Raw genomic sequence first — 12,978 nt, 5'->3', positions numbered from 1 at the left:
AACGTCCTAAAAATTCCAGCATTCAAAGGGACTTTTTTTTTTTTTTAACAACGTCCCGTGTACATGAAGCCTTAGACATGTGGAAGACGGTGCAGTTTGTAAGGAGGGATGATAGGGGCAGTGGAGGAGGAATTACATGACAGAGGTAAGAGGGGTGAAAGTGATGCGTGGATGGGGGATGCACGAGTAAGCATCCGTGGAAGAGTGCTGAACTCTACATTCTGTATGCAGCGCACCCTGAACTCTGCACTATGTACATAATAGACCCCTAAATTCTGCACCCTGTGTGTAACCCCTGCTGCCCCCACCCAAACTCTGCACTTAGTACCTAAGGCACTCCTGGTATTTAGTGCCTGATTAAGATCCTCCCACTGTTAGTGAAATTTCACCACATCCACTATATGATGCAATTTGGAAGGTGTGTTTATAGGAGGGGGGGGGGGGGGGTCATAGTTGAGTTCCTGCATCTAATTTCTGAGAAAAAAAAAGCCCTGACTATGTCCAATAAAATTTTATCACAAAAAAAAAAAAAAAAAAAGGAAGGATAGTGGAAGTGCATGTTAGACCAACATTTTATTTTATGTTTCTGATATGTATGTTGTACAATGTATTTGTGTTTAAGAATATCCCGTTTACTTTCTTCCTTTATATGAAATTCCTGGTAATCCTGCCAGTCAGGGCCGGGACAAGGGGTGGACAGGAGTGGCGGTTGCCCCGGTCACTGTGGCATCATATGAGGTGGGTAGGGGGGGCACCACAGAGGGATTTGTGTTTGGTGGGGGAATTTGGGGGACAGCAGGGAGTAGGAATTGTTCTAGGAGGGGGAAATTTGTGTGTGTGTGCTAGGAAAGGTGATTTTTATTGGGGGGGGGGCATGGGGGAAGAGGATTTGTGCTAGAAGAGGTGATATGATAGCGGGGATAGGTGCTAGGAGGGGAAATTGTTATGGGGGGGGTTGTTTGTGCTAGTAGGGCTGATTGGAGGATATTTGTGCTAGGAGGGGAAATTTGGGGGGGGGGGGGATTTGGAGGGGAGGGGAGATGTGTACTCGGAGGGGAAATTTGAGAGGTAGAGGATTTGTGCTAGGAGGAATGTTTTTTTGTTTTGTTTTGTTTTTTTGGGGGGAGGAGGGGGGGTTTATTAACACCTAATGCTCATACGTCTTGGGGGGGGGGTGCAGTTTGACATGTTTGCCCTGGGCTCTAGATGGCCTTGTCCCGACACTGCTGCCAGTCCCCCTTCTTTCCTATGACAAACTGACTTTTTCCCTTCTGACATGCCCCCTGCAGTTTCCACCCCCATTTCTCCAAGCTCCCAATGCAGATGAGAACAGAGGTCATGTAATCTCCCATAGAAAAAGAAAATAATATATATTGTATATATATAAGAATATATATATATATATATATATTGTGACAGGAAGTCAGGTAAATCTGTGGATGTAGTCACAGACAGGAGATACATTTCCACCTGGTTTAGAAAATTCACCAATTACTATAGGGTGTCGGCTGCAGAGGTAGCCAGAACTGTCTAAGGACGTTGAACAGACTTCAGCTGTTCAGAATGAGGAAATTAAGGCCTCTATAATTTGTCCAGAGGAAGTCTATGGATTGCTGCCTCCTGACGCTGTGTGAGCTGGGGAGAGGAGGACAGTAAGATGTGTGCCTCCCGACGCTGTGTGAGCATGGGAGAAGGATTGCTGCCTCCTGACGCCGTGTGGGTAGAGGAGGACAGTCGGATGGGTGCCCCCTGAAGCTGTGTGAGCATGAGAGGGGAAGACCACCTGAAGTGATGTGCGCTGAGGAGGGTAAAAAGTGTGAAGACCTCCTGGAGCGATGTGCGCTGAGGAGGGTAAAAAGTGTGAAGACTACTCAAGGTGAGGTCTGGGATTGTTTCTATGTGGAAGAAATAAATGAACTGTTTGCTATGTGAAGAGACAAGCAAAGGAATGGTTGCTATGTGAAAAGACAAACAAAGGAATGTGTTCAATGTGAAGAGAAAAGGGACATGTTCAATGGACATTTGTGGTGTGAAGAGAAAAATCATGGACTTTTGAGTGTCTGCTGTAGGATCAGCAAAGTTTGCCCAACAGTAGGTTGGAGACAGACTCCCTAGGTAGGTTCCTGTGTGTGTCCTGAAGGTAGCCGCCCACAGTGGCAAGGATTTATTTTGTGTTTTATTTTATTTTGGATGTTTTTGACGCTTGCAGTCTGGTGAAGAAAATTGCATGAATAAACCAAACTGTTGTTTGCAACCACTTCTCTGCTATCTCCCTGTGTAACGAATCCCCCCAAGGGGTCATCCACGCCCGCCACCGAGCAAATCCCCACAATATGTATATATATAAGAATATATATATATATATATATATATATATATATATATATACATATATATATCAGCCATAAGACTATGACCACCCACCTGTTGAGTATGGCCCCCTTTTGCTAAAACAGCCCTGACCCATTGAGGCATGGACACCAAAGTCTGCAGGCTTCCACACAGTTCCAAAAAGATGCATCAGACTCCACATTATCAGGGGTTTGGCTGTCTCTTATGGTTCTTACAGCTGGCTCCCTGATGACTCAGTGTCTGATGCATCTTTTTGGCATATGACTTACAAGAGGAAGATGACATCACATAAGAGGACAGATATTTTTTTAAGGCCTACAAGGATGTGACGAAAAATGCAAACATTAAAGCCCAAACGAAGTCACAGAAATAGATTCAGTTAGATAGACACTGTTATAACAACCCACATTTTACAGTCTTACATCCACTTTCTTGCAGTATGCAGGTGTGCAATGGGTCTAAATGAGACTAGATTGTTCAGTAGGCACCAGAGATTGACCAGGCTGCTCAGTGTGCTCTTTATTCTGTAGCCCAGGTCAGACACACCCCCTCACTTTTGGGGAGACACGCCCCTTCTTTTCCCAATGACAAGTCAGAATGTAATGAGGGGAGTGACCACCTGTGGCAGCATAGAGCACTGGAGTAGGAAGAAAGAAGTACATTAGGAGGAAAAAGGGTTCCAATTTCCAAGTGAGAATCTATTAAAAATGATAACATACAATGGTAAAGGGCTATAAAGAGAAATGTTAGCCATTAATTGAGCTCTATGTTTTTCTGTGTGATTCATTTCGTTTTAACCTGAGCTCTCTCACACTTCATAATAATCATTATAAAGATAATTAGTATTTTTTCCCATAATATTTATAAAACTTACTAAATAAACTGTGGCAAGCAGACCAGATTCTGCTGTAGTATAGTCAGCTCATTGAACCGGGTCACTGTTTGTAAAACAAAATTACATTGCATACAATAGTTTATTATTGGCCAGTTAAACTTGAAAACAATTTGAGTAAGAGCAATAAATCTGCAATTGTTTTCCATAAAACAAATCAGGCTGTCTTGTGCTGAAATCTATGTTTTCATTCTTGTATTATATTTTAGGAATGTCATCTGTCACCACACCTTAAGCATTTGTTGTAAGTAAATATAATTTGCTGTAATCAACAATCCAAGTGATTAGTACAGACCAACCTTTCTTAACCTTTTTTTAAAGGAGAAGTTAGTGGTATTTAAAAAAATAAACATCCATACTCATCTCTATGATGAAGCATTGGAATGGTGCTTCAGCTGTCCCACGTCAGCTCTAAGACCAAGAACTGAGCAATCACATAACCACTGGTTGCTCAGTTCTTGCTTTGCTCAAAATAGAGATACCGGGTAGGATAGGCGATGGGCGCAGCTGGCTCTGGCTCTCAGCTGCATGCTAAGAGATGGATCCAACTGTCCATCAGGCACCTGGGTGGAAGATGTCATACGCACTGACGAAACGCGCGTAAGGTGGAACGCATCTGCTTACGTCACGAGTGACTGAGTGGAACGCAAGCCGGTGTTCACTGCTCTCCACTCACGGGCACCATTTTTGGCTGACGATATTGCGTTTTTTTGTACTGTATACCTGCTGATTCTATTAAAGACGACTTTTAAATGGTATCACACTATCTGGAGCTTTCTTTACTCTGCAAACCCTGACCGGATCCTGCGGATCAAGGATATCCAGGAAGGGGATCCCGGATCTTTGAGGTACTACAAAGCCCAGCAGTGTCCTCTTTGGCCCTGGTGGCCATAAAACGAGTATAGGTCTTAATACCGTATGGTATATAGCAGTGGTCCTCAACTCCGGTCCTCAGGGTCCACTAACAGGCCAGATTTTAAGTATTACCTTGGGGAGATGCAGACTAGAGTACTGCAATCACTGAGCAGCAAATGATATCACCTGGGATGTATTTCAGTTATCTTGCAAACCTGGCCTGTTAGTGGGCCCTGTAGGCCAGGGTTGAGGACCACTGGTATATAGGACCCACAACATCTGGTGAGTGTATTCTCCTATCATCTCCCACGGTGACACCACAAGTACCAGTATTTGGATCATTGGAGGATTCAACACAGAGCACCTGCACTTTATTGGCACTCAATATAAACCTGCATTTTCACTTGAGTCACGTATGAACTTTTATGTGGACTATTTTATTTGCACATTGACACCTGATGCACTTATTGATGTAATTTATTATCTAATGTATGTATTTTGATATTATTGGTTTGATACTGTTTATTAGATTGTTTTACACTAATTTTTAGCACCTACCTTACCATTTTATATCTACCACCCATCATATTGTTATTTACCTTATGTGATTTATTTGATAGCACCCAGCACTTTATTTGAAACCCACCAATAATTTTTATATATATATTTATATATATTTTACTCCAAGCAAGCGCTATAGTTGGCCGCAAATCTTTTGGGGTCATACTCATACCACCTGGGTGGATACCGACAGCGGCTCTGCCAAGTCAACTTATAGTGGGTCACATGAGAACAAAATTAACTGCACTTCTGTGACCCACAGGAGAAGTATTGCCAAAAATTATTCGGCCATACTTCTCTTTTAGGTCGCAGCATCTTTTAAAAATATGAAAAAATCCCAAGGTACCCCAGGCTAAAATGTATAATGAGTAAACTTGTAAAATTTAAAACTTAATCCTACCTTGAAGTTATCATAGTCACCCTGCTTAAAGCTATCATATTCACCCTGCTTAAAGTCATCATAGTCACCCTGCTTAAACCACTTCTATCTTATTTTAGAGAAGTAAGGTTACTTGATGCCACTTCCTCCTGTCCTAGAGAATTAAACCTCCCAAAAGAAGCATAAAGTTGTGTTACTTCCTCACCACGGGACAATCACAGCTTCACAAAAACAAAAATCCAAAACCTTGGTTTGAGGGCTGTCATTGGCTAGGCGACAATTTATGTAATTTGCTGGGATTTGTTATCCCTCTCTCTCCTGTTGTTTTTTGATGGCAGGAATTAGGCAGGCTATACACAATTCGAATCTTGGCCGGTTCAACAAGTACCGGCCGAGATTCGACCCAAGGTAGGGCTGGCTGAATGTACCTGGGTACAACCAGCATGCCGGGTTTTACCTGCAATTAGCGCTAGCCGCTAGCAATAATCACTGTCTACTTTCGGCGGGGACACCTTCCCCCGCCACCACCCACTCACCCCTCGCTGGAAGAAGTCAATAGCCTGGCAGGAAGGATTCCCAGATCAACATTGTCTGTGTTGATGAGGGAATTGAGCGAATTTCTTTCCCGCAACTTGTGGTTGTAGGAAAGAAATTCGCTCCTTGTATGGCCAGCCTCAGGACTAAAACTCTTGTTGGGTTTTCCTGCTATCATAATCTAAGGACGGCCATACACGGTTCGAATCTGGGTCTGTTCAGCAGGAACCAGCCCAGATTCGAAACGTGTAAGGGCAGGCTGAATGTACCAAGTTAACTGATTGATCAACTTGGGTACAACCACCTTGCTGGGTTTTACCTGCGATTATCGCTAGTGGCTGCTATAGCTGCTAGCAATAATCACTGTCTTCCCCCAGCAGGGATGACTTCCCCTGTCGCCCTCCTCTCCCCCTCCCCCACCAGGAGAAGACAGTGGCCCAGCAGGGGGGACTCCGCATCAACACTGTCTGAGTTTGATGAGGGAATCGAGTGAATTTCTTTCCTGCAAACTGTGTATGGTTGACAGGACAATCTTCAACAGAGACACATTTAGCAATAAAAAGCTAAAGGGGGTTTGGCCATTCCCTATTCAGAAAAAAATATATTTTAGTACAGAGTGCAGCCATGACACTGGGATTATTGATAAGAAAGCCCAGCTTCTACTGCATGCCTGCTTGTTGCCAGCCCCTATTTGCATGCCTGCTTGCCAGCCCCTATATGCATGCCTGTTTGTTGCCAGCCTGTATATGCATGCCTGCTTGTTGCCAGCCTGTATAAGCATGCCTGCTTGTTGCCAGCCTGTATAAGCATGCCTGCTTGTTGCCAGCCTGTATATGCATGCCTGCTTGTTGCCAGCCTGGATATGCATGCCTGCTTGTTGCCAGGCCCTATATGCATGCTTGCTTGTTGCCAGCCCCTATATGCATGCCTGCTTGTTGCCAGCCTGTATGTGCATGCCTGCTTGTTGCCAGCCTGGATATGCATGCCTGCTTGTTGCCAGGCCCTATATGCATGCCTGCTTGTTGCCAGCTCTTATCTGCATGCCTGCTTGTTGCCAGCCTGTATACGCATGCCTGCTTGTTGCCAGCCCCTATATGTATGCCTGCTAGTTGTCAGCCAGTATATGCATGCCTGCTAGTTGCCAGCCTATATATGAATGCCTGCGTGTTGCCAGCCCCTATATGCATGCCTGCTTGTTGCCAGCCCCTATATGCATGCTTGCTTGTTGCCAGCCCCTATATGCATGCATGCTTGTTGCCAGGCCCTATATAAATGCCTGCTTGCCAGCCTGTATATGCATGCCTACTTGTTGACAGCCCCTATATGCATGCCTGCTTGTTGCCAGCCTGTATATGCATGCCTGCTTGTTGCCAGCCACTATAAGCATGCCTGCTTGTTGCCAGCCACTATATGCATGCCTGCTTGTTGCCAGCCTGTATATGCATGCCTGCTTGTTGCCAGCCTGTATATGTATGCCTGCTTGTTGCCACCCACTATAAGTATGCCTGCTTGTTGCCAGCCTGTATATGCATGCCTGCTTGTTGCCAATCCCTATATGCATGCCTGCTAATTACCAGCCAGTATATGCATGCCTGCTAGTTTGCTGCCTGTATATGCATGCCTGCTTGTTGCCAGCCTGTATATTCATGCCTGCTTGTTGCCAGCCCCTATATGCATGCTTGCTTGTTGCCAGCCTGTATATGCATGCTGTGTGTTGCCAGCCTGTATATTCATGCCTGCTTGTTGCCAGCCCCTATATGCATGCTTGCTTGTTGCCAGCCTGTATATGCATGCTGTGTGTTGCCAGCCTGTATATTCATGCCTGCTTGTTGCCAGCCTGAATATGCATGCCTTCTTGTTGCCAGCCTGTACATGCATGCCTGGTTGTTGCCAGCATCAGACAACCCTGTCTCTGGTAGTTGAGAAGAAAGGGGTTTGTCCACCCATATGACTCCCTTTACATTCTGAGTAAGCAGACATGGAATCACCCTGATCTTTGGGTCTATTCAAAAGAACTAGAAATAATCTAGAAAGCTGCTGATCTTACTAGAAGGTGACCACTTTCTAGCTTCAAGTAGTAATTTGAAATACAGCATATGCAGTATTTCAAGTTCACCTGATTAAAAAACAAATACAAAAATAGTAAATGTTTTTCGTTTTTAAATGAAAGAATATACATTTTAAATTCTATTTACAAGAAGACTCATTGTAAACTTTTCAGCATTGGGGTAGTTGTTGCACATGCCACTAGACGTTGGGTGTCCTGTAGCACACTGGCATGGGGGTTTAGGGGAACCGCTCACAATGGGCAGGGAAACATGATAGACTCTTTCTAGGAATACGTCTGCTGATTGGCAGTTCCCCTCTGCAGCATTCACAATAAATGGTTCCTTTTTTTGGGATTTTTTCTGTAGCAATATTTACACACACCGATGAAGCTTTGACTCCTCAAATTGGAATGACCAACACGTCCTCATTTCAAAGCAACACATCCTCATTTTTTAAATTTATATGAGATAACACCAACTGATTGACTAGATTGTTATCTCACAATAATTCTGTTTATTTTCGTCACACCTAAACATGTATGATCAGATAAATGTAATATTCCAAAGCTGGTTAAACACTAAGCGGGTTTCGTCCAGCTCCTGATGAACTGGTGAAAATTCACTTTATGGGTGGCCTTGTCGGCATCCTTCTGTCTGTCATCCTTTGATTGAAAAATTTAAATAGCCAGGTGGAAAACTGCTAGCCAAACAGCAGCTGCATCCAGATGCAGCCACTGTTCATGTATTCTGACAGCCGACTGTCCATCTGTGCTGTATAGAGTTTATGGAGGAATCTGCTGCATTGTTTTGTTTCAGGCTGAATGAAAAAACATTCTCACTATACGGCCAACTTAAAGTCTGATACACACCGCTAGTTTTTTACATTCAACCCAGCGGGTCGAGCAAAAAAAAAACTGACAGTTCCGGTTGGAGCCTCTTTACTAACAATTCGATGTTAGTACAGCAATCTCCTGTGCTGTTCTATTGTGTTTTGACAGTGGGATACCCCCCTGCCAGAACACTCCGAGTCAGGGCTCTTAGTCATTGGCTGCTGGTTTTCCAGCATGCTCATTCGACAGAAGCCGGCCTGTCAGACCGGCTGTCATACACACAGGCCAAATGTCGGCCGGTTTTTATTGAGTCAGCTGATGTTGCCCGACATGTGTACTAAGCCTAAGGCTACATAACTCTTCTGGTAGTAGAAAAACACTAAATGTGGAAAACATTTTTTCTGCGTTTGCGTTTTTTCCCAAAACATTCCTCTCCGGAACTCGATTCTTCTGTGTTTAGGAGAAGAACGTTTAACTGCCACTAAACTCTGCTGCTCCTAAACTCTGATAAAAAACCTGCATGTACATGGACACATAGGCTTTTATTACCCACCTGCCGACCGCCCCACGCAGATTTACTGTGGCAGTAGCTCACGGGTAGAGCTACGTGATTATGTGCACGCGGTCTTGGCAGCACGCGCTGCTGGAGCCACGCTCCCACTGTGATTAGATACAGCGGGAGCCAGACCACGGGAGCAGCGGGCACGATCGCCCACCGGCCTCCCACGATCTTCAGAGAAACTGACAGGAGAGCCGTCTGCCTATGTAAACAAAGCAGGTAGCTCTCCTGTCAGACAAGCACAGTGAGATCGTGTGCTGAAACACCGATCTTTGTGTGCTTTTCACAGAGCCTTCCCCCCCCCCACAGTTAGTAAGCACAATTTAGGCTCACACCTAACCCCTTGATCACCCCCAGTATTAACCCCTTCCCTGCCAGTGTCATTTATACAGTAACAGTGCATATTATTTAGCACTGATCACTGTATTGGTGTCGCTGGTCCCCAAAAAGTGTCACCTAGTGTCAGATTTGTCCGCCGCAATGTCGCAGTCCAGCTAAAAATCGGTGATCACCGCCATTACTAATAAAAACAACAAAAAAAAAAAGTCCAAAAATCTATCCCATAGTTTGTAAACGCTATAACTTTTGCGCAAACCAATTTCTATACGCTTTTGGGAATTTTTTTTTATCAAAAATATGTAGCAGAATACAAATTGGCCTAAACTGATAAAAAAAAAAAGTTGGATTTTTAAAAAAATTTTATTGGGAATGTTATATAGCAGAAAGTAAAAAATATTGTTTTTTGTTTTTTCAAAATCGTCGCTCTTTTTTTTTGTTTGTAGTGCAAAACCGAAAAACCCCAGAGGTGATCAAATACCCCCCCCCCAAAAAAAAAAGCTCTATTTGTGGGAAAAAAGGACATCAATTTTATTTGGGTACAGCGTAGCATAACCACGCAATTGTCAATTAAAGCAACGCAGTGCCAAATCGCAAAAAATTGCCTGGTCATGAAGGGGGTAAAACCTATCGGGGCTGAAGTGGTTAAACTGAGTTCAGGGGCTTTGGCAAAAAAAACGCCCATTCACACTACCGCGACTTGTCAGGCGACTTGTCAGCCTGACAAGTCGCGGTCCATCGTGGTCCATGCAGTGCTACAGGACCCGTTCTAATAGGAGCGACACAAGTCGCTCCAACTTATAAAAAGGGTCCTGTACTACTTCGGGGCGACCTCGGAGTGAATTGCATAGACATTCATTATATGAAGTCCGTGCAAGTCGCGCAGAAGTCGCGGTGCACGCGACTTCACAGGTCTCCCCCGAAGTCGGAGCGACCTAGTGTGAACCAAGACTTAAGTTCCTAAACTCACATTTAGGAGCAGCAGTGTGAAACCTAAGGGTAGGCATACACGGGTAAAATTTATTTTGAACAATCATAAAGAAATTCTGGAAAATCGTTCTTCAGAGCATGTGATGGTACCACCAGTGGTTCGGCAATATTTTGTTAGAAAACTCGTAAAATTTTTATTCGAACGCCATGCCAATGGTTTGGATTTTAATGTTCAATTTCAGCATGCACAGAAGTGATATAATGTCTACGTATGTCTGGGTTACTACTACAAACCATATATAAAATAAATAAATGTTCATGACAGCAAGACCTACTTCCAGATTGAACTTTACCTAGCACACCCAAGCTATAATTGGTAAAGCTGACCATACACTCAGCGAATTTCAGGATCTGGCCAAAATCCACTTGATGGGTAGTTCTGTCGACACCCTCCCACTCGACATTCAATGATTAAAGGATAGAAATAGACAGGCAGAAAATTGTCGGCTGAACAGTGGCTCCATCCATTCAGATGCAGACACTGTTTGGGTATATTGACATCCGCCAGCAGGGCCGCTGATAGGGGGGGACCACCAGTCCTCCTGTAGGGGGCCCGGGCACACAGGTGGCCCCCAACAGCACAGGGAATCGGTGCGGTTGGGCGGAGGGGCAATTACAGAAGGAAGCCATGTGCAGCTCTCTTTAGCAGCTGAAAACCAGTTTCTTCCTTTCCTGCCTGCTTTCAGCTGCTGCAGTGAGAGACACAGACAAAGGGCATCGTTCCTGTAATTGCTTCCCTGCAGGGGCTGGCTGGCAACTTTTGGCCCAGGGGGCAAGTACAATCCAGAGGCTAATGGTGCGGCGACTCGGCCCCCCCTCCCACTCTCCCTCTTCCCGGCCTCCTCCTGACCCCCATTCCAGGCTGCCTGCTCCAGGTACTCTCTACCCACTGTCTGAATCCGGGTTCCTAACCTGGCCAGCAGGCAGCGATAGGGGGGGAGCTGGGACAGCTCGGTTGGGGCTGGCCGGGGAAGAGTCTCAAGTGGGGCATAAAACCAGCCTCTGCTCAGACACAGTTTACATCATCCATGTTGGGGGGGGGGGGTGTCTGCGCCCAGTCCTTTTCTTCATCCTGCACTCAGTAGGTCAGCAGTGGGGACTTTTTGCTTCTCTTGACCAGGAATCATTTAGGCATGTCTGTGGCAGAAGCCGTGCAGCCTTTTTACAGGGCATCAGAGCGGCCCAGGGGGCAATTGCCCCCTGCCCTCTGGCCCAGTCCTCCCCTGTTTCCCTGAAACTGATTCCCCTCCCTGTTCAGGCTGCTTCTGATCGCCCCCCCCCCCTTTCACTGTGCCGCTCCCCCCCCGCCCTGCAGCGCTAAAGGCTTCTCTGTCCTGTAAAAAAAAAATAACAAATTGTAAAAAGAAATAATTAAACATTGTCAGAAATAATTTTAAAAAATTGTAAAATAAAATATGAAGAACAGATGCGGTATTCAATGGACTGGGAGACCAGCCATGAAACCACCAAAATATGGGACTTTAAAGGTGTATGGTAATGACACAGACAGGGCAATTAAATTGCCCTGTCTGTGTCATTACCATACACCTTTAAAGTCCCATATTTTGGTGGTTTCATGGCTGGTCTCCCAGTCCATTGAATACCGCATCTGTTCTTCATATTTTATACCAGGGATGTGGTGGTTTTGGTTGGCTTTAGGTGCAACTTTGTCAGTCACCCAATTTCAATTCTTTTGTAAAATAAAATAATTGTAAACATTTCTAACATTTTTAAAAATATATATCATTTTTTTTTTAATGTAAAAAACAATTAAAGAGAGCTAATTCACACAGGTTCTCTGTTATGTTTGTGTCCACTAATACAGATTTTAGTGTATTTTTAGTGAAAATATTGTCTTGATATATTCAGGGGGGCCCTGCTAGGTAGGCTGTATGGGTCCCCATGATTTCTAACAGCAGCCCTGTCTATATGTATACACTCCTCAGTCGCTTTTTCTGCAGCCTCACCTGCATTGGACAGTGAAAGAATGGGAAGTGCTCTGTGCTGAGCAGCTTTCTGTTCATTCACAAACTGAAGCATAGTAAACAGTTACTGGGCAGTGGGTGGATGGGGCAGATATTAGAACAGATCCCCAAAGGTAGCAGCGCTACAGGGGGATCCAGAAGAGTTACAAGGCAGTACAGCTGGTTGTCCTACTTGGCAGGTGCTCGGGCCCCCCCTCCCTTTGAACTGATGGGGCTCAGGCCTGGTACAGGAGGGCTGGCTGTACTGCCTTATCAGCGGTCCTGTTTCTAAACATTAGTGGGGTCAAATCGACATTTGTTTTTGTCCACAGCGGCAAGATAATTTGAAAAAGCAAGATACAAATTTTTTCTCAAAAAATGTATTTCTAACAATAAATGCTGTATTGGTTCAGGAAAGTACATTCACTTCAAAATGAATTATTTAAAGCAAATTTAATTTTGAAGTACTTTCAAACAACATTTGTCAAGTTGTACGAATGTTCCTGCAATCCTACAAATATTATTTGAAAATCTACTAGTGTAATGCCAGCTTTAGAATTTTGTTTGTTGGTTTTAAAGGGACAGAGCTACTAAAGAAAAATGTACTAAAGTGCAGAATATACTCAATTAATCTCACTCCCCTACTAAGCTAACAATTATCAGTGTGCAAACAAATGC

This window comes from Pelophylax lessonae, assembly GCF_965119305.1.
Source record: "Pelophylax lessonae genome assembly, chromosome: 8".
NCBI classification, from domain to species: Eukaryota; Metazoa; Chordata; class Amphibia; order Anura; family Ranidae; genus Pelophylax; species Pelophylax lessonae.
Note: the sequence above shows the minus strand (reverse complement) of the source record.